This window comes from Bos grunniens, chromosome 5, assembly GCF_055505025.1.
Source record: "Bos grunniens cultivar Pamir isolate PY7600 chromosome 5, Bosgru_T2T1.0, whole genome shotgun sequence".
Lineage (NCBI taxonomy): Eukaryota > Metazoa > Chordata > Mammalia > Artiodactyla > Bovidae > Bos > Bos grunniens.
Window position 1 is genome coordinate 112,608,177 of NC_141169.1, and position 19,541 is coordinate 112,627,717.

The following is a 19,541-nucleotide window of genomic DNA, read 5'->3' on the forward strand; positions in this document are numbered from 1 at the left end:
GTAGAAGCCATCACCGGAATGCACAGTTGAGAATTCAGGACTAAAATTGTTTTCCCTAGAAGGGGCCCTGTCTCTCCTTATTTTTCCTCCTCACTTCTTCCCGTTTTTTTTTTTTTTTTTCATGATCGCTTCCATGAACGCTGCAGAGAGACAGGAAACCAGATGCCCCGTTGATCACATTTACATGCTGCCCCCGTGGCCATGCTGCCCCTACTTAGCTTATCTGCAGTTCAAAGTGATCTGGGGGAAGGTGGCAGTGATGAGACTCCTACCCTCTCTGCCTGCCTGGGTGTGCCTGTCGGCCTGGCATTGTTTTTATTTCATTGTCTATTTGTGGGACTTTGATGGTAATATCTACGATATGTCTCAGAGCCGGTCTTGAAAGACCCTGATAAAAACAGTTCCCCTGCAGTGGACTAGATATGGGAGGAATGTCTGATGTTTCAACAGCTAGAAGGTGAGGTGAGTTGAAGTTGTATCTGGTGGTTATTCTTGTTGCCTGCCTGGAAAGCAGGGTCTATTTAAGCATTTGCACGGATTTCAAAATGCAGACTGCATCTCTTCATCCCCAAACCAATGGCTGGGGTTCGATACGAATGGTCGAGTGGCACAGTTGGTGGGAAATCAATGACAAAACTGACCTCTTGGCTGAATTTGATCTTGGGTCGATGCAGAGCCAATCCATCAAAAGAGGGACTTGTTTCTTCTTCCCTCCCTTGCCTATTTGATAACAACATTAATAGAGCTGAGTTGATTTCAGTTATTTCCTCTGTTCTTATCACGTGTGTGCTGCTCTGTCTTGGCCCTTGAAGGCTGAAGACCCTTCCCAGTGGCTATAACAGATGACAAAACCCTGTGTCCTGCTCCCACAGCTGCAAATTGCTCTCAGCCTGTCTTCTTGGATTTGACAAAAACTATTTTATTACTGGTAGCACACATATAATACTCGGCGATATAAGGGAAGGTGTAGATACACAGAATAAATAAGGAGCCGGTGTAGGAAAAATGTCATTTTACAGAGATCACTCAGCCTTAAGGCATCTGACCACCCTTATTCAGCCTGTTCCTGCTAAATTTTTCCTTCTTCAGCCGCCCAGGAATTGTCAAGGCTAACCTCTTTCCAGCCAGCTATCAGAAATATGTATTTCTTTTGCTTTTCAGATCTTAATGGATGAAATATTTCTTTTTTTTTCTGTCTTCTACCTCTTGCCAGACATATTGGGGTTTTTTTTGAGAAAGTGAGCTCATTTATCACCGAGGAATAAAGAAAGTCATTCCATATTTACCCGTTAACAAATTATCACTTGCAGTGAAAATACAGCAGAACTCTCTCACTCTGTAAATAAATGTGTTACTCGCCTTGACCAACCCTCGGTCGATGGATAGCCACTGTTCTCTTCAAGTCGGCTTAATTTTCTCTCTTTGGTTTTTGTTTTCTTGAAGCAAAGAGATTCTTGGTTCTTTCTTTGATCCTGCTTTTGAGGAATGCGCCTGTCTCCTTTGAGTCTGTTTGTTTTGTGAACTGGCTCGATTAACCCCTTAGCGTTTATCGAGGAATGTATTGTTTGGGTGCTGTGGGTTCCTCTGAAATCCTCCCTGTTTGAACATTGAATGGAGTCACTTATCTGAATGCTGACTCCTTCCTAATCCATCGGTTTTCCTCTGTGTTGATGAGGGCATGAAATAGCCACATACCTAGAGATAGTATAATGTCGTCAACTGAGCTTAAGTGCTGTAGTCAGCGAGACCCAGATTATAAAACAGTACAGCCTTGGGCACATGGCTTCCCTCTTCTGAACCATGCATTTCTTGTCAGAGATGCTGCTGAATCTCTCTCTATATATCTATACCTAGCTCTAATACAGCAGTCTATTCCTTGCTGTTCTCCATACAAACGAGAAGAGCCTGGTTTAACCAAATAATCCTGGAGCAAATTACAAATGGCTGTAAGAAGGTATTTTTGAGCATTTTAGTGGCATTTACTGCAGTGTCTTTGTAGGTCAATTAGTTACAGGGATAAACCTCTTTAACACACACCAAGCTCTTGACCAGGTTGGACATTACATCTTATGTCACTTTTTTCTTTTTAGTCAGTTTACTTTTTGCTAGGAAGTGGTAAAAGGGAAGCTAGAGGTCCAGTTAGTAGTATCATACCAAAATTGGTTTCTTGGTTTTAATACTATAGTTTCGTGATATCTTTATCAGGGGAAGCAGGATAAAGAGTAATAGGGGAACTCTCTGTACTCTGCAACTTCCTGTGGGTCCATAATGATTTCAAAATAAAAAGTTTAATGAGAGAGAAAGAAAATGGGGTGGTAATTAGGAGTAATAAAGGCTCATCTTGGTTTTGGTCCCCAGCTAGGCAAATATTTATATTTTGTTTGCCTTTTCCTCCCCTTTTCACATACACATTTTGTGAGCAGTCAAACATAAGAGCCAGGGTTCATTTCTCTACAGAAGGGAAGAAAGAATTAGAATGAGCTAGGAGGACCCCTGCCATCATCCCCCCACCCTTTACCTGCACAGACTTACCCTCTGCATCCGTGCTCATCTTGTCCTTCATTCCTGTTCAAGGGGAGAGACCTCACCTGCTGCTACTGATAAACTCCTTCATCTGTACAAGGCATCCATGCCTTCCCGCTGTTTCCAAAGGCTCATCCATCTACATAATCTCCCCCTGTGATTCCTTCTTACCTGGGGTTTTAACAACCATCTAAAGAGAATAACTCCCAAATGTATATGTCCACTCAGACCTTTTTGCTGAGATCCACACCAACAGACAAGAGAAGACAGAGACTAGGAATCTCTACCTAGATGTTTCTACCTAGATGTTTTGAATTTCAAACTCCTTCCAAAGGATCATTTCTTCCTATATTCTCTTACCTCCAAAAATGTCATCTCCATCTACCATATTGCCCACAGAAGAAAGATGAAAGCCATTCTATTACCACACTACCCAATATTGCAGCCGCCAGACACGTGTGCTGTTAAGTACCTCATGTATGGCTGGTCCAAACCGAGATGTGCACTCAGGGTAAATTATGCACCAGACTTAGCTCAGAGAAAGAAGACGAAATATTTTTATATCTTAGACTGATTTCTTGTTGAAGTGATAGTATTTTGGATATATAAGATTAAATAGAATAAATTAAAATTTGTCCTTTTCTTTTTTAATGTGCTACTAGAATATTTTCAGTTACATGTGTGGCTTGCATTTGTGATCTGTATTCTATTCCTATTGGACGGTCCAGCTCTAGACTCTTCTTTACCTTTTAGTCACTCCTAATTGGTCAAAAAGTCCCGGTGACTCACCTGAGTTAAAACGAGGTTTACCATGTGAGCAAAGCGGGCTGAATTTGAATTCTAGCTCCACTAGATTTTGATGCCTGTGAACCTGGGGCATTATCTAATCTTTTTGAGTCTCAGTTTCCTTATCTATCAGATGGATTAAATGATAGTTCTTATTCCTCAGTTCAGTTCAGTTGCTCAGTCATGTCCGACTCTTTGCGACCCTTCAGGTTCTTGCAAATGAAGAGGATAAATGTGAGAGGATACATGGGAAGCACTTACTGTGGAGATAAAAGCACAGGAATGCCAAGGAAGAGCCCCGCCTCTCACTGTCATAGTTCAGACTCTCATCATCTCAGGCCAAGCCTCCTGTAATAGTTTCTTCATCTCTAGCCCACCATGCCCTCTAACCCTGCACACTGCCACCAGATTAAACAGTACCTAATGCAAAGAGTATCAAAGCATTTAGTGAGTCTCCATCACCCTTGGGATAAAGTCCAACATCCTTCCTATGCTACGCAAGGCCCTCCATGACCTGACCCCACCGGAAACACCAACCCCACCTCCTGCCAATCCACAATGGCCATCATGAACCAGTTGGGCGCCCCAGCTCCTACTGACACACACCTCTGTCTGCGGTATACGTGCCCTCTACTTGTCCACAAGGCTCAGTTCAACTGGCACCTCTTTAGGGAAGCTTCCCCGATCCCTGCTATGCCTGTACCCAAACCAGGAGCCAGATATGAGGAGCCACTCCTGTAGCTCCTCACACACTCCATTTGGCTCCATTGTCACACTTCTCCTGCTTATTTGGTCGACCTGTCTGTCTGTCCTACAAGACTCTGAGCCATCTGAGGGTAGGATGTGTTCTCAGATCCATGCCAGATCTCCACATCAAGCATGGTGCCTGGCACAATGCCAGGTATCTCCTATAGAAGAATCTCCTATACTTTATCCATTCACTCGACAAACACTCACTGATGCTTGTTGAGTGAAAGGATAAAGTATAGGAGATACTCCCAAGAGGAAGAAGGAGCATGAGAGCAGTGAGGTCAAACAGCAAAAAATCTGAAGGCTAACACGAGGAGAAATGGATGCTTCTTGGTCGTGCAGACAGAGAAGAGAGAAAGGAAAGAATCTGGGCAGGGAGATAGTCATGAAGGATTTGAAATGAAAGACTATAAAAAACAAGAAGATCATGAAAAGAACAGAACCACATTTGGTACTGCTGGTGGTTTAGTAACTTCCTCTGCAATGATTCCAGGAAGAGACAAGGCTCTAGGAAGGCAAAATCATATAAAGAAAGGATGAAGTATCAGCAGCCCATTCAGGGATTATTTGTCATCAGGACTAGATACATGGGTGATACAAGTAAATGTCAACCTGATGACTACGTGATGAGACTACTAATAATTTACTGGGGCCGGTGCCCAGGAATTTTTTTACTGTAGTGCAAATGCCAAGCATGGAAATTTTTGACACGTTATAGATAGGAGAGAGCAGATAGTGAATTTGAGAATAACGATGCGAAATGCCAGAATAATCACAAGAGAAAAGTCTGAATGCATAAGAAGGTTTAGAGGATTCCAGCTTTACCACAAACATGGATTACACGAAAAGTCACTTATGAAAAAGAGAAATTCCAGTATATAAAACCCACTTACCAAAACACTTAGCATTCCAGAATGCATAATAGTAATAGCGTGTCTTTGAACACACACACAATGTCAAAAGCAGCAAATAACACCAGAAAGGTAGAGAAAGTGGGATGTATGACATTTTGTGGCTCACAGGGCATATGAATGGGAAAATACATACTTCTACACACAAACCACAACCTTCACAAGAACGCCTAAATTCGGAGACCTCAGGTCTCATCCCTCAGGAGAGCCTCCGCCACACTTTTCGTGTGAAAGATCTCATGGGACAGGCCTTGCGTGGGGAGAAGGGGCAGCAGGGAGAATCGAGATGAGAGGGTGAAAAGATCAAACGATCCTTAGCCATCGTCCTTGACCGTGAGCCAGTCTACCTGTTCGAGAGTTCTCTGGACAAGGTAAATGTTTAGGACACACTTATGCTAGAAACAATTTGTTGCTTATCTGAAATTCACATTGAACTGGCTGTTCCGTGTTTTATCTCACACCCCGACTTCGTGAGATATACACTTCCTCATTCGTGCTGCCCTTGAGCCACACGTCTCAATAATTGAGGAAAATGCAAGTAGTCAAAATAGCTAAGAACGCCTATGTGCCAGGCCCCATGCTGAGTGGGTTGGGGGATATACCACTTGTTTTTCCCCAGCACACTGTGAGGCAGGCACTAGTCTTGTTCCTGACATTTAAAAAATTTTATTTACCTACTTATTTTTGGCTGTACTCGGTCTTCATCGCTGATCGTGGGCTTTCTCTACTTTCAGTGAGCAGGGGCTTCTCTCTAGTTGTGATGCTCAGGCTTCTCACTGCAGCGGCTTCTCTTGTTGCGGAGCACGGGCTCCAGGGCACACAGGCTTCAGTGGTTGTGGCTCATGGACTTAGCTGCTCTGCAGCATGTGGAATCTTCCCAGGCCAGGGATCAAACCCATGTCCCCTGCATTGGCAGGTGGATTGTTAACCACTAGATCACCAGGAAAGCCCCGTTTCTGTTTTAAAGATGAGGAAACTGAGGCTCAGAGCGATTAAATAACTTGCTCAAGGTCACCCATACAGCCAGTAGTTGAGCCAGGATTTGAACTCTGGCAGTCTGACTGCAAAGCCTATGTACTTGCTCGTCTCACCTGACAAGGCGACAACAGCCGGCAAGGGGTAGAGACATTGAGTCTCCAAGAAGAGTAAGAGAGAGTGAGAGCTCAGGGAATGAGCAGGGATCCCCTGACTGAGGCCTTATAGGAGCAGCTGAAGTTCAGCCAGCTGCCTTTATTTAAGTCAGAGGAGTGTGCCTATGGTTCTAGGCACGTGCAGTCCCCCCCTGGGACTGGGAGCTTGGTTAGACGGGCACCAGGTGAATTTCTTCAATCCCCACTGAAGCCCATTTGGGGGTCCTTGTTCAGTAGACAACCTGCACAGCTGTACATGCATGGCAGCCTGAGTTAGATGGCAGGAGGAGGACCAGTACAGAGGAAGGATGTGGATGGGCTGCTTAGAGAGCAATGAAGAGCCATTCACTAAGGCACATTTGCAAAGGGTAGGTGGTGCTCTGAAGTCAGTTTAGAGAGACAGGTTGGAAAGAGATTGCTGAAGGCCTGAAATGACAACAAGAGAGTCTTATTTTAAGGTGTTTTTTTTTTTAATATGGACCATTTTTTAAGTCTTTGGTGAATTTGCCAATGATATTGCTTCTGTTTGATGTTTTGGTTTTTTGGCTGCAAGTCATGTAGGATCTTAGCTTTCCAACTAGGGACTGAACCCACATGTCCTGCCTTGGAAAGTGAAATCTTAACCACTAGACCGCCAGGGAAGTCCCAAGAGAGACTTGAGTGGATCTGGGAGGTAGCTTGAAACAATTTGTTATGTATCTGAAATTCACATTAAACTGGCTGTTTTGTACTTCCTCGTTCGTGCTCCCCTTGAGCCACATGTCTCAGTAATTGAGGAAAATGCAAGAAATCAAAATAGCTAACAACGCCTATGTGCCAGGCCCCATGCTGAGTGGGTTGGAGGATATATCACTTGTTTTTCCGCAGCACACTATGAGGCAGGCACTAGTCTTGTTCCTGACTTTTTTTTTTAATTTTGTTTACCTGCCTATGACATTGACGAATTCTGAATAGAAAAATGACCCTCAGAAAGTGTGTGTCAGGACTCCTCAACTCACAGGGGTCTTTGCTCCGTCAAGCAGACAGCGTAGGGTGGGAGGAGGATGGGAGTGCATCAGCTAATGTGACAGCAGATGATCTAAAAGACACGAGAAAGTGAAACAACAGACTGGAAAAGAGGACAAGGAGCGGGGAACAGAAAACACATAAGAGGGAAAGTGAGTGAGAAGCCGAATTTCTTCCACTTTGTATTTCCCCAAGCATCCCTCAAGGAAGAGTTGACCTGTTCTGGTTTATTTTCTTCTCCTGAGGTTTGGAAAGGGCCACGGGCATGGCACAGTTTGCTTTCACAGCAAGGCATCTGGTTGCATTTTTCATGATACCCTAGAGAACAAGATAAGAAAGACAGGTAGAGAGATAACTACTGAAGCTGGCAGGTTTGCAGTTGATACACAAGAAATAGTGATGAATACGTGAATGGCAACCTGGAGGGAGTTTTTAGGGAAGGAAACAAGAGTTCAGAGATAACCAATTTGCTTATGACCACACAATTATTAAATGAAGGAGCCAGGATTCAAACCTAACTCTGCCTGCCTGCAAAGCCCGTGTTCCGTTTATTGTGGAATAAAGACCAAAAAGCCATCGAATTTGCTTATGGAAAGACAGTTGGAAGAGATAACCAAGAGGAGGGATACAGATCCACACCTAGGCAAATTGCGATGAACTAAAGACCTGCCAACAGGGAACAAAAACAAGAGGAAAGTCAGAGAGACTAAAGTTGAACCTCACATTTTCTTTCCCAAAAACATCCCCTGAAGAAGTGGACAAGCCTGGCTTGACCCTCCTTCACATTAAGAAACACCTAGACTTTTGTTGTAGTTGCTATATCCCTCAGAGCCAACAGTGTGACACCACTATAAAAATCTTGTTGCTGTTCAGTCGCTAAGTCGTGTCCAACTCTCTGCAAGCCCATGGACTGCAGCACACCGGACTCCTCTGTCCTCCACTATTTCCCAGATTTGCTCAGATTCATGTCCATTGAGCCAGTGATGCTATCTAACCATCTCATCCTCTGCCTCCCCCCTTCTCCTTTTGTCTTCAAACTTTCCCCCATCAGGGTCTTTTCCAGTGAGTCAGCTCTTTGCATCAGGTGGCCAAAGTAGTGGAGCCTTAGCTTCAGCATCAGTCCTTCCAATGAATATTCAGGGTTGATTTCCTTTAGGATTGACTGGTTTGATCTCCTGGCTTTCCAAGGAACTCTCAAGAGTCTTCACCAGCACCACAGCTTGAAAGCATCAGTTCTTCGGCACTCAGCTTTCTTATGGTCCAACTATCACATAACTACCAGAAAAACTGTAGCTTTGACTACACGGACCTTCTGTATAGATCTAACAATTAAATAGTCCTATACTACTCAGCCCAGCTGAAACCACATCTTGAATCCTGAATCCAATTCTAGATAACACATTTTGAGAAGAATATTGGAAAACTGCAGTGTGACCCGGAGAGCAAGGAGTTAGTGTGGTGGAGGACCTGGAATGGTGGTGGGGGAGGCTGATATTTAAGCTTAGACACAAGAATTTGGGGCTTATAAGCATCATCTTCTTGTATTTTCTTTTCTTCTTAGGGAAAAATTCAGACTGAAAATTATCATCAGACATTTTGGTTTCATGTAACCAGTTCACCAAGCTGTTAGTCTGTTCCTTTCAAGTCCACCTGCCCCACCCCCGCCACGTCCATTCTCTATCATCTTAAAAATTGGGAGAAGACCAACTTTCTGAATCACTTTCAGCTTTGAGAATCCAAGATTTAGGGCCTGCTTGAATAAAACTGGAAATTAAAAAAGAAAGAGAAGGACTTTAAACAAGGCCCATACAGGTGTTCCTCTGTTCAAACAAACTCAAATTAAGACCTACATATCCAAAAAACAAGAATATTCCAGTTATTCATTTGATGGAAGCAATTCACAATATCCTCCCTTCTGTTGGCAGCTTTTTAGTACCTTTATGGGGTGACTTGATCAATAAAAATGTAATTACCTCCAATTTCTCAGGGATAGGCATGAAATGAAGGAAGGCAAGCTGTCATAAGGGTTCATGTCCGCTTTTGCAAGCTTTTGTGACCAGTGAACTAAAACAATGACCCGCATTCCAATAATAAATGGGGGCTGGGGAATATAAGTAAAAGTGACAAGAAGATTGAAGTAGCTGTGGTCACGCAGTCATCCACTCTACCCTGTGTGCTCTGGTGAAGTTAAGGTGGCCCCGAGCACAGATGGTGCGGGAAGGGAGGGGGAGGCTGAGAGTATTTGTGGTGTTTGTGAATGGTGTTACAGCCCTGGTGACAGCAGAGTAAGAAGATGAAGGCTTTCAAATATGTGATAAATGAGCCAAAGATTTCAGAGCCCAAATCAATAAAAACAAATGCGAAGTGAACAGAAGGGGGAAAGGGAAAGAGAACATGAAGGCTCCATAAAATCCTGGTCATAAATTCCAGAGGAAGTCATGATGTGAATAGAAAATAGGAAGTGAAAAAATGAAGCCTGGGGATGTGTAAAATGTCTGTTGGGCTGTCTCTTTCTTGTCTTCCACTCACATATACCACCATCCCCCCCGGCCCTCCAAACAGGGCTCCTTAAGTAATTTCTGATTCTGTGTGGGCATTTTTAATGCTTCACTCCTGGTTGGGTTTCGCCAGCAGGATTCGTGGTGTTTCTGCAGACAATTGTTATTGCTTTAGGAAACAATCAGGATAAAATGAGGAAGTGGCAATGATAGATTCGTCTTGCAGCAGAGTCAGGCTGGAGGTAACACCTCAGCGGGGTGGGCTCTTTCTGTTTCATTTTTGTTGCTATTGTTTTGGATTGATGTTTTCATGGGGCTATTTAAATACAAACAGTGTAGAAGATTTTTAAACAGGGACATTTTAGATATACTTTTTCTATCTAGATTCATGGTAAGTTTCGCTGATGTTTTGAAGACACAGAAAAAGAGAAAAAACGCAGAGCAGGGACTTCCCTTGGTGGTCCAGTGGTTAAGACTTTGCCTTCCAGGGCAGGGGGTGCTGGTTCAATGCCTAAGATGGCACATACCTCAGGCCAAAACCCCAAAACACAAGACAGAAGCAATATTGTAACAAGTTCAGTAAAGACTTTGCAAATGATCCACATTAAAAAAAAAAAAAAAGTAGAACAGGTTGTAGGAAAAGGTGATGGTGGGAAAGGTTAGAAAAATATGGCATCACAAGAGAGAAACAGGGAGGGAGAGAGAGAAAGAGAGGGAGGATGGAAAGGAGAGAAGAGGACAGCTCCTTGTAAGTTGATTAACTGAGATTGTTTCCACGTCTGCAATTGCCAGAAAGCACAATTGCTTGGTGTAAGGTCAGCCAGGTTTATTAGAGTCTTTGCTCTTTGACCAAAGAGCAATGGGCTTGAATTTTGAGGGTATGTGAGAATTGTTCCCATCAATTTCTTGGCTGAAGGACAGCAACCCAGGAAGGTTCGGGGGCCCTAAGCTAGTTAGCAATTATCCTGAACTGACTTGCATATTTCGCTAGGACAGAGAAGAAAGAGCACAGCCTTAGGAGCCAGCAGACATGTACCCTAATCTCTCACCTCAGTTTCTCATTCATAACGTGTGAATGAGGGCATTCCCTGGTGGTCCAACTGTTAAGCCTCTGTGCTTCCAATGCAGGCGACACGGGTTTGATCCCTGGTCGGGAGACTAACGTCTTACATGCTCTATGGCACAACAAAAAATATATAGAAAATGTGAATAATAATAATGATTATGATTATGCATTTTGCAAACAGTGGCCCTTTGTGAAGCCCTTGGCACGTAATGGATCATATCGATGAATGAAACTTAGTCTTCTCTGGTTCTTGTTTCTAGGCATTGGTGAGGCATGTTCCCTGAGGTCTTCCTACAGGGAAGAGCTGGGACTTCCTGTTTCAAGATAGCAACACAGTGACCGAGCTCTGCGCCCACGGATAAGGTTCAGAAGCCAAATCAGTTTTGTGTTTCTCAAACTTCCATTTCCCCACTTCCCTTTGGTCAATGCTATCTTTTCTCGTTACTTACTAGATTGTCTTGATTACAATGCACTTGATACATTGCAGTCTGGGGTTCTCAGTAAGCAGGGAGAAGCTAACACTTGCCCAGAGGAAGATGGGGGCAGAGATGGGGGCCTTGAAAAGCTGCAAAGGAGTTTATGCTTGTGTTACGAGTTTTGACATTTTTGAAGTTAAAAAAATTTTTTTTTCTCTACGAAACAGAATGGTAGATAGCTAAGAGGCAAAAAGTGCTTTGGAGAAAGATCCACCAAACTGTCGGTTCCCAAGAATGAGCCATACTTCCTGTATTATCTTCCCGAAACACTGTGCTGCGAGGTGAGAAATCTCTCAAGCCCTGATGAAGAAACTGTAGCACAGAGAACTTGTTTTCCCCTGCTACCAAGTCAGCAACAGACTTGAGCTTTGAAACCAGGTCACCGTGGCTGGCAGCCTCACCTGGCAGAGTGACAAGACAGGAAAAAAAGAATTTGCTTGAAGTTTGAGAGAACACACACACTACGTTTAAAGAAAGAGATCTTTTTCTTACAAAAAGCTTGAAAATGAATGAGATCTTATACGGTACGCTTTGAGTTTAACGAGAAAGTTGTGTTTTATAAGCCGCACTGGTGTTGATGAAAGAAAAGTAAGGTAATAAATATTCGGAAGAAAGAAGAGCAAGTGACCCTTCTTCTGTTGTTGTTCAGTCACTCAGTTGTATCTGACTCTTTGCAACCCCATGGACTGCAGCATGCCAGGCTTGCCTGTCCTTCACTATCTCCCGGAATTTGCTCAAACTCATGTCCATTGAGTCAATGATGCCATCCAACCATCTCATCCTCTGCCACCCTCTTCTCCTCCTGCCCTCAATCTTTCCCAGCATCAGGGTCTTTTCTAATAAGTCGGCTCTTTGCATCAGGTGGCCAAAGTAGTGAAGCTTCAGCTTCAGCATCAGTCCTTGCAATGAATACTCAGGGTTGATTTCCTTTAGGATTGACTGGTTTGAGCTCCTTGCCATTCAAGGGACTCTCAAGACTCTTCTCCAGCACCACAATCCAAAAGCATCAATTCTTCGGCACTCAGCCTTCTTTATGGTTGAACTCTCACATCCTTATACGACTGATGACCCTTCTCCTGGGCATCACTCAATTTACAAGGCAGGGGAGGGGAGGGACCTGCACAGGGACTGTCTCCTGACTTGTCTCTTCCCTCTTTACCTTCCTCCCCTTGCCATCCTCTGCCCAAAACAAAAAACCTTAAGGAGGAAAAGAAGAGCTAATTTTAAGAGAGGAAAGCATCCTTGAGACCAATGAAATCTCCATAATCCACAGTGACAGACAGGGACCAGCCGAAGAGCAATTTGATTAAATAAGGATATCAGGAGCTTAGAGGGACTCTCTAGTTTGTGTCACGTTTGTCTGTTAGTCTTTGAAATATATTTCTTTAGCTTCCAAACCTAGAAACCAAGTGCCTTCTAGCTGGGGAGATGATTTCCATTTGGAAAATAGGAGAAAAAAAAAAAAATCTCAGGGCAAAGCCAAGGGGTCCAGGTGGGGCTGGGGATCCCAGGCTGGACTGAAACTAAGAGGCTGGCAGAGGGTCTGCAGGAGGCCCTGATGGAGAGAAATGTTAGAAGTTTGGGCTGGGTGCCACCAGCCTTGCAGTGGATGGTTATGGGCTGAGCTTGAGTCCATCCCGGGCAGCACACCTTCCCTGCCCACGTTCCTATCCCACTGCCTGCTGCCCATTACCTGACATCAGGGACCGCTCTGTTGCTGCTTTCCTCAGGGAAGCATTTAGAGGATGCATTGTTCTGTGTGGGACACACCTGTGCAGGGAGATGGCGTGTCCCCTGAGGCTTCCGTTCATAAGCCACTTCCTAGTGGCTCCAGGACTGGCATCAGCAGGTCAGCCGTCAAGGAATCACCATCTTCGGACAAGCTTCAAAGGCCCCCTCTGGTTGCAAGTCTTTGCCCAGGGCGGACATGCCAGGGGATTTATCCTTTCCTGGGGCTTGTTGTTGTCACTGTTGTTTAGCTGCTAAGTTGTGTCCAACTCTTTTGTGACCCCATAGGCTGTAGCTCACCAGGCTCCTCTGACCATGAGATTTCCCAGGCAAGAATACTGGGGTGCGTTGCCTTTTCCTTCTCCAAGGGCTCTTCCTGACCCAGGGATGGAACTCACATCTCCTGCATTGGCAGGTGGGTTCTTTACCACTGAGCCACCAGGGAAGTCCTTCCTGGAACTTAGGAGGAGGAAATATTGAGTCACCTGGGGACGAGAGGAAAATAAGAATGTCCCTGTGGACAAAATCATTTTAAATGGAGGCTTTTAGAGAGCACTAAAATCTTAGCCAGCTAGCCAGAAATGGTTTGGTGGGGTACATTTTGCTTGTCTTGGGTCACTCTGCTTGGGATAAAAATCAGAAATGTTTATATCCCATGGAGAGAGTACCTATGGAAACAGGCCAGATCCTCCTGAGAAGGCCTCAGAGATGCTAAACCCAGAAAGGAATGGTCCTGCGTTTCTGACTCGGGAGATCCAGAGAAGCACAGGAGCTGTTGGTTGTAAATTGCTTAAAGCAGAAGCCCCTGGTGGCTGCTCCCAAGTTCATGGCTATCTGCCGTAGATGGTAGCAGCCAAGATTCCAATTCCCACCTCACCCTCCACACATGACTTCAGATCCAAATCTCCAGAGAAAGGAGAAAAGGGATCTTATGAAAATAGGATTGGAGGCACTCTATTATAAGGGTTCCAGAGGACGAGTTAGGAGTAATTCAAGAGCAGGCGCAGAAAAGAAATCTGTAAGCCTTGTAAGACGTTCAGCAAGAAGGTTATTTCCAGCATGGCTGGCTGATTAAGAGGCACCCTGTGAGCAAGAATTCTGCTGGTTTAGAACAGAGGCAAAATGTTGTCATTTGAGAACCCAAAGTGAGGAAAGACCAGCCTTGATCTCTTGGTCATGCTCAGCCTTTTTCTTTGTTTTCACTTTCTTTTCCAAAACAGATCGATTTGGGTCTCTGAAAGAATAGATAAGCCAAGGTTAACAGGTGAGTGATAGGTAGCCGTCCACCCTGTGTGTGTGCACGCTAGTCACTCAGTCGTCCCACTCTGCAACCCCGTGCACTGTGGCCCACCAGGCTCCTCTGTCCATGGAATTCTCCAGGCAAGAATACAGGAGTGGGTCGCCATTCTCTTCTCCAGGGAATCTTCCCGACCCAGAGATTGAGCCCAGGTCTCCTGCATTGCAGGCAGATTCTTTTACCATCTGAGCCACCAGAGAAGCCCCGTTGTCCACCCTATGAGTATGAATTTTCAAGAAGGGCCCTCTATGACCTTTCTCGGTTTGCTGCTCTGTCCAATGCCCTGTAAGAGGTGATAAACAAAGGCAGAAGGGCTCTAAGCACAGCTGGAAGGTTAAGATAAAAGAAAACACACAGTTGAGGTTTCAACACACATCAACCTAGACCCACAGACAGGAGTGACGGGCTGGTCAGTTGGAGATGAAAGGGGACCTGCTTCCCAGGGAGCTCAAGGAGAACTGAAGCATCAGAAAATGTGTAGGAGCAGATGTCTTCCGATTCTTTTCCATTGAAGCAATTCTGTATTTTATGGGTTTGAGAGTCTTTGAAATGTTAAAGTTTATGCCTTAAAATGCACCAGAGACAAATAAGACAGTCGCCAACCTGTCTGGAGAAGGATTGTGAGGGACTCAAGATGCATAGAAAAGTTACAAGATGAAATCCATGGTTTGGGGCGCACCATTGCCCTCTATTGGATTAAATAAATCAAACCTTTAATGTGGGTGCATGTTTCATTATCTCTGGCTGAGTCTGCCAAGAAGTCAGGGCACCTTTGAATGGGAAATTAATCGATCCTTGTAAATGGGTCCTTCCATCGGCTGCCCCTCTTCTGAGGAAATCAATTACAGTTGTAATTCTGATGGCAGGTCGTTCATCATGTTGCCAGTCTCTCAGCAATCATTTGCTAGGTGCCACTAAGCACTGGCGAGGTAGCACAAGGCATGTAAGGAGAAATAACAGCAACTGCTGGTACTGTTCATCAGATGCCTACTGTGTGCCAGAGTCTTTATACACATTTACACACAAGACCCCCATGAAGTAAGGGTGGCTGCTACCGGGTTAGGATGGCAGGAGGAGAAGAGGATGACAGAGGATGACATGGTTGGATGGCATCACCGACTTGATGAACATGAGTTTGAGCAAGCTCTGGAAGTTGGTGAAAGACAGGGAAGCCAGGCGTGCTGCAGACTATGGGGTCTTAAAGAGTCAGACATGACTGAGAGACCGAACTGAACTGAATCAGGTTGAGGATGAAGAAGCAGGATGCTTGGGAAGTAAATGGCATGTCTGAGGTTCAAATACAGGTTCATCTACTCCTGAGACCCCAGGAAGTTTACAGACTACCAGGGGAGATAGGATATAGCTAAAAACATCTACATGGGACTTCCCTATCCAGTGGTTAAAACTCCTCTCTTCCACTGCAGGGGACACAGGTTTGATCCCTGTTCCGGAAACTAAGATCACACATGCCTCAGGGCATGGCCAAAAATATATAAATAATAAAATAAAAATAGCCTATTCCCAAACTCTCTAAAAAACAAAAAGAAAATTTTTAAAGACTATATGGGGTCTGTAAACTATGGCCAGTAGGTCAAATTTGACTCATGTATTTTTCCCACAAATGAGAAGGTTTTCACTTTTTTGAACAGTGGGGCAAAATTATAATAATAATATCTTTTGGCATGTAAAAATTATATGAAATTCAAGTTTCAGTGAGCATAAATAAAACTTGTTGTTTTTCAGTCTCTAAGACGTGTCTGACTCTTTCCGACCCCATGGACGGCAGCACACCAGGTTTCCCTTAACCACCTCCTGGAGTTTGCTCAGACTCACATCCATTGAGTCGGTGACGGCATCCAGCTGTATTAGAACCCAGCTCCTCCTGCTGGTTTACTGTTCTCTCAGGCTGCCTGCCTGAAAAAGGACAGACGCCTGGTCGTGGCATAGTCTGTACAGCCCCCAGAGCTGAAAATCTCTTCTCTCTGGTCCTTTGCAAAAACGGTCTGGAGGATTACTAGTCTATACTCGGGCTTCCCCAGTGGCTCAACAGGTAAAGAATCCACCTGCAATGCAGGAGATGAGAGTTGATCCCTGGGTGGGGAAGATCCCCTAGAGGAGGGAATGTCAACCCACTCCAGTATTCTTGCCTGGGAAATCCCATGGACAGATGAGCCTGGTGGGCTACAGTCAATGGGGTTGCAAAGAGTTGAGCACAACTGAGCCCGCACACACACACACACACACACACACACACACATCTATACTCCAAGGTAAAATGTTATATATCAATATATATAGGTTTTTACAAAGCATTTGGGGGTTAAGAAAAGGGTAAACTAATATTTATTTAACCCACTATGTAAGGTGGGAGAAGATACACAGGTGCGATCTATTTTAAGACTCAGTGCACGAAAAACCCAGCCTTTAAAACAGAGAAATTAAAAGGTAGCTATTTGCATAACAAATTTTCCCTTTCATTTAATACAGGGATTCACCATGGGGTTCCTTTGTAGAATGAGTCTCCATAATGCACGCTAATATGATTCCATTTACAAATACTCTCTTCATAATAACTCTTCAAGAACAGATCTGTTGTGTACAGTGAGGCTTAGCGAGCATCATTTTTTCCTGGCAGCATAAGGTTTCCCACATCTGAAAAGCCACTGACCTTGTCAATTTAGGCGGGGAGGTGGGGAAGTGCTGCCTTCCCACTGCCTCCAAGAAGGGCTTTGCCTGGCAGATTGAAAGGGTGAGGATTTCAAGCATGTGTGCCTGGGACATCCCATGGACAGAGGAGCCTGGCAGGATACAGTCCATGGGGTCACAAACAGACACGACTGAGCACACACACAGGATTCCTTCTTTCCCCGGGGCCTGAGCCTGCATCTTCCACCAGCTCTGTGCTGTTATGCAAATACTCTTTTTCAGAGATACAGAAAACGAAAGCCTTGGCTGTTCATAGCCAAATTAGGAGGAGCTGAAATTGTTCAAGAAGTTGCTTCCCTGGTACCATTTTGATGGAAACTATGTATTTCTTCTGAACACATCCCCTGACTTTGGCTTTCAAATGCAGACTCTTTTAAAGAACTGTCTCCCAACTTTTGTTTTCATCCTCTGTGGTGACATATTTTAGAAGCAGATAAACATCCGTAGTATATAGCCTGACTGTTTTTCAGGGATTTTGGTGGTACAAGAAACTTAAATGGAAATACAAGGGCAGATAAAATCGTGCCGAGGGCATCCTGTTGGCATGCGGGGTGATCTATGTCTCAGGGCTGCTAATGGGCATTCCATGCCATTTGTCAAGTGGGAGAGGGAGAGAGATGCAGAGGGCTGGTGAGGAAACAGAGCCAGCACCTGGGGCAGGAGCCCTGTGCAATTCAGAGGCGGGATTCCTGGACAAATGCTACCATCCCCAGGCCTGGGATGAATAGGGGGAAGCGGCTGACAGCCGCTTGGCACCTGAATGCCGTCACTTCTTATTCACACTCTATGGCAGGTAGCAGTGCAGCCGTTTCTAAGACTGATCACTGGAAGGGAAAGCGCATTTAACCCGTCTGTGCGGCTCTCTGAAGAGGTGTCTGTCTTCATGTTCCCCTGAGGTCAGGAGCACTCTACTGCAAACAGCAGTGAGAAGGCTCCACCGCGTTCTTGAGTTCTTGAGGCTGCTGCCCTTTCTCTCTCTGCCCCACCCCCACCTTTTCTCTCGTGGAATTGTTGCTACCATGCTCTATCTCCATCATTTGTTACTTTTCTCTTGCAGATGCAGTATGTAGCAGTGGTACGTACAGACTATCAAACAAAATGGATAAATACTGAATAAACTGTGTTAGCTCTGTTTTTTTTTTTTTTTCCTGGGTGGTAATTTTTAACTTTTCAAAATTAAAACTAATGGATAGCAAGGAATAGGATATCAATTTCCACGCATTTTTATGATCAAACAGAAGACTAACCTCTGGGGCTGGCACATTTACCATTCTCTGCTATTAGGGAAGCAGAGAATGGTAAATTCAAGGGAAGAGCTTGCAAAGCCCTGTGATTTGAACGAAAACGGAGCAATCCCCCACCCCTTCCAGCCGGGGCATCTCTCTGCCACCAAGCAGCATCTGAACAGATTTCATTTCACAAATGGAAATGGGACACAAGAAAATTTTTTCAAAGTGATTTCATGAAGAGTGGGCCTGTTTAATTGGGTTTTCTGAGCCAGGATTAATATTACAAGCTGGGGAGCTCTGCAGTGTGCCTCTGTTGTTGGCTTTGCCACACCACCTGCCTCCTGGGGGAAGGCAGAGAAAAGTGCCACCATTCAGAAGCAATTTTCCTTCTGCTTCCAGTCTTCTCACTGAATGACTTAGAGCCAGCTTGGACCAAGTATCCAGGCCTGATCTGAGTTATATGTAAGGTAGGAAAGATCTTTCTAAGCTCAAGGTCATCTCTAGAGCATGCCTTAGGTTCTTTTTTTTATCTCTAATGTATGTGATTTTCTAATATGTCTAGCATTTGCCCTCCCCTTGTCTCCATTCTGCTTATTAAGGTAAATTTGCATAGAAATGGGATCTTGGTTTTCAGGACCATTCACCTGACACTTGATCTCCTGATGTGACCAGTGTCTGCTGCTGATACCATGAGGGTGACCCACGGGAACCCATCATCCTGCAAACCAGAGGCAAGGCCTTAATTAGGGAAAGCTTTGCATGTGAAAGTAATGGGGTGAATCCAATCAGCAAAAGCATTTAGCTTTCACCCAGGAGGACAGAGTACTCCTTCCTGTTGAGTGGGTCATCCCGGGTCACAAAAATTTTAATTTGCCTTAGATGGACAGATCTTGAAGAAAGTTCATAAAAAGTATATAGATTTTGAGTCTGGAAATAAGTTTTGGCTGGTGATAAAGCTCAGGCAGTGAGCTATGACATTTCACTTTGGCTCCTGAGATATTTTTTGCTTAATATGTCTTTGGGCTTTGTCATGCTCATCCCTACAAATGGCCTTTGGAAGACCAAGCAAATGTGGAGAATCAGAGGAGGCGCCCCTTGCTATCACTGCTGCAGCAGTCAGCTTTAATCCCCTGATCTATGCAAGTCAGCCCCTCCCACCCGCAACCACCTTCGTAATTTACCTAAATCTCCTCACTTGGGCAGAATTTCCCACTGAGAGGACACATGTGGTCCCAGTTTACTGGTCATAGAAAGTCAGTTAGGTTTGAGGGTTTCTGAGCTACAGGGTTTCATACTTAAGACAAATTTTGCAAAACATTAATGCCAAACAGCAGCATTCAAGACGGTGTCCTGACGGTGAGCAGAGAACCAAAGAACTTGAGGGTCATGGAGAATAAGCATCAAATTTCAAAGAGAAAACTTTATAGGAGGTGGGG

At 44.6% G+C, this 19,541-nt stretch overlaps 1 protein-coding gene across 6 annotated transcripts in view; it reads left to right on the top strand.

Moving 5' to 3' along the window:
• Window positions 1-19,541, top strand: part of GRAP2 (GRB2 related adaptor protein 2) — a 68,151-nt gene that overhangs the window by 26,258 nt on the left and 22,352 nt on the right. For 2 of the 6 annotated variants that reach the window (XM_086402940.1, XM_086402938.1), the window contains one exon: window positions 10,930-11,032. The exons of 2 other annotated variants lie outside the window; for them this stretch is intronic. The gene's annotated coding sequence lies outside the window, so the exon portion shown is untranslated. Of the gene's footprint in view, window positions 1-10,929; window positions 11,033-18,013; window positions 19,536-19,541 lie in introns of those variants that run through there. 2 more of the 6 variants (XM_086402939.1, XM_086402942.1) reach the window with 2 other exon arrangements.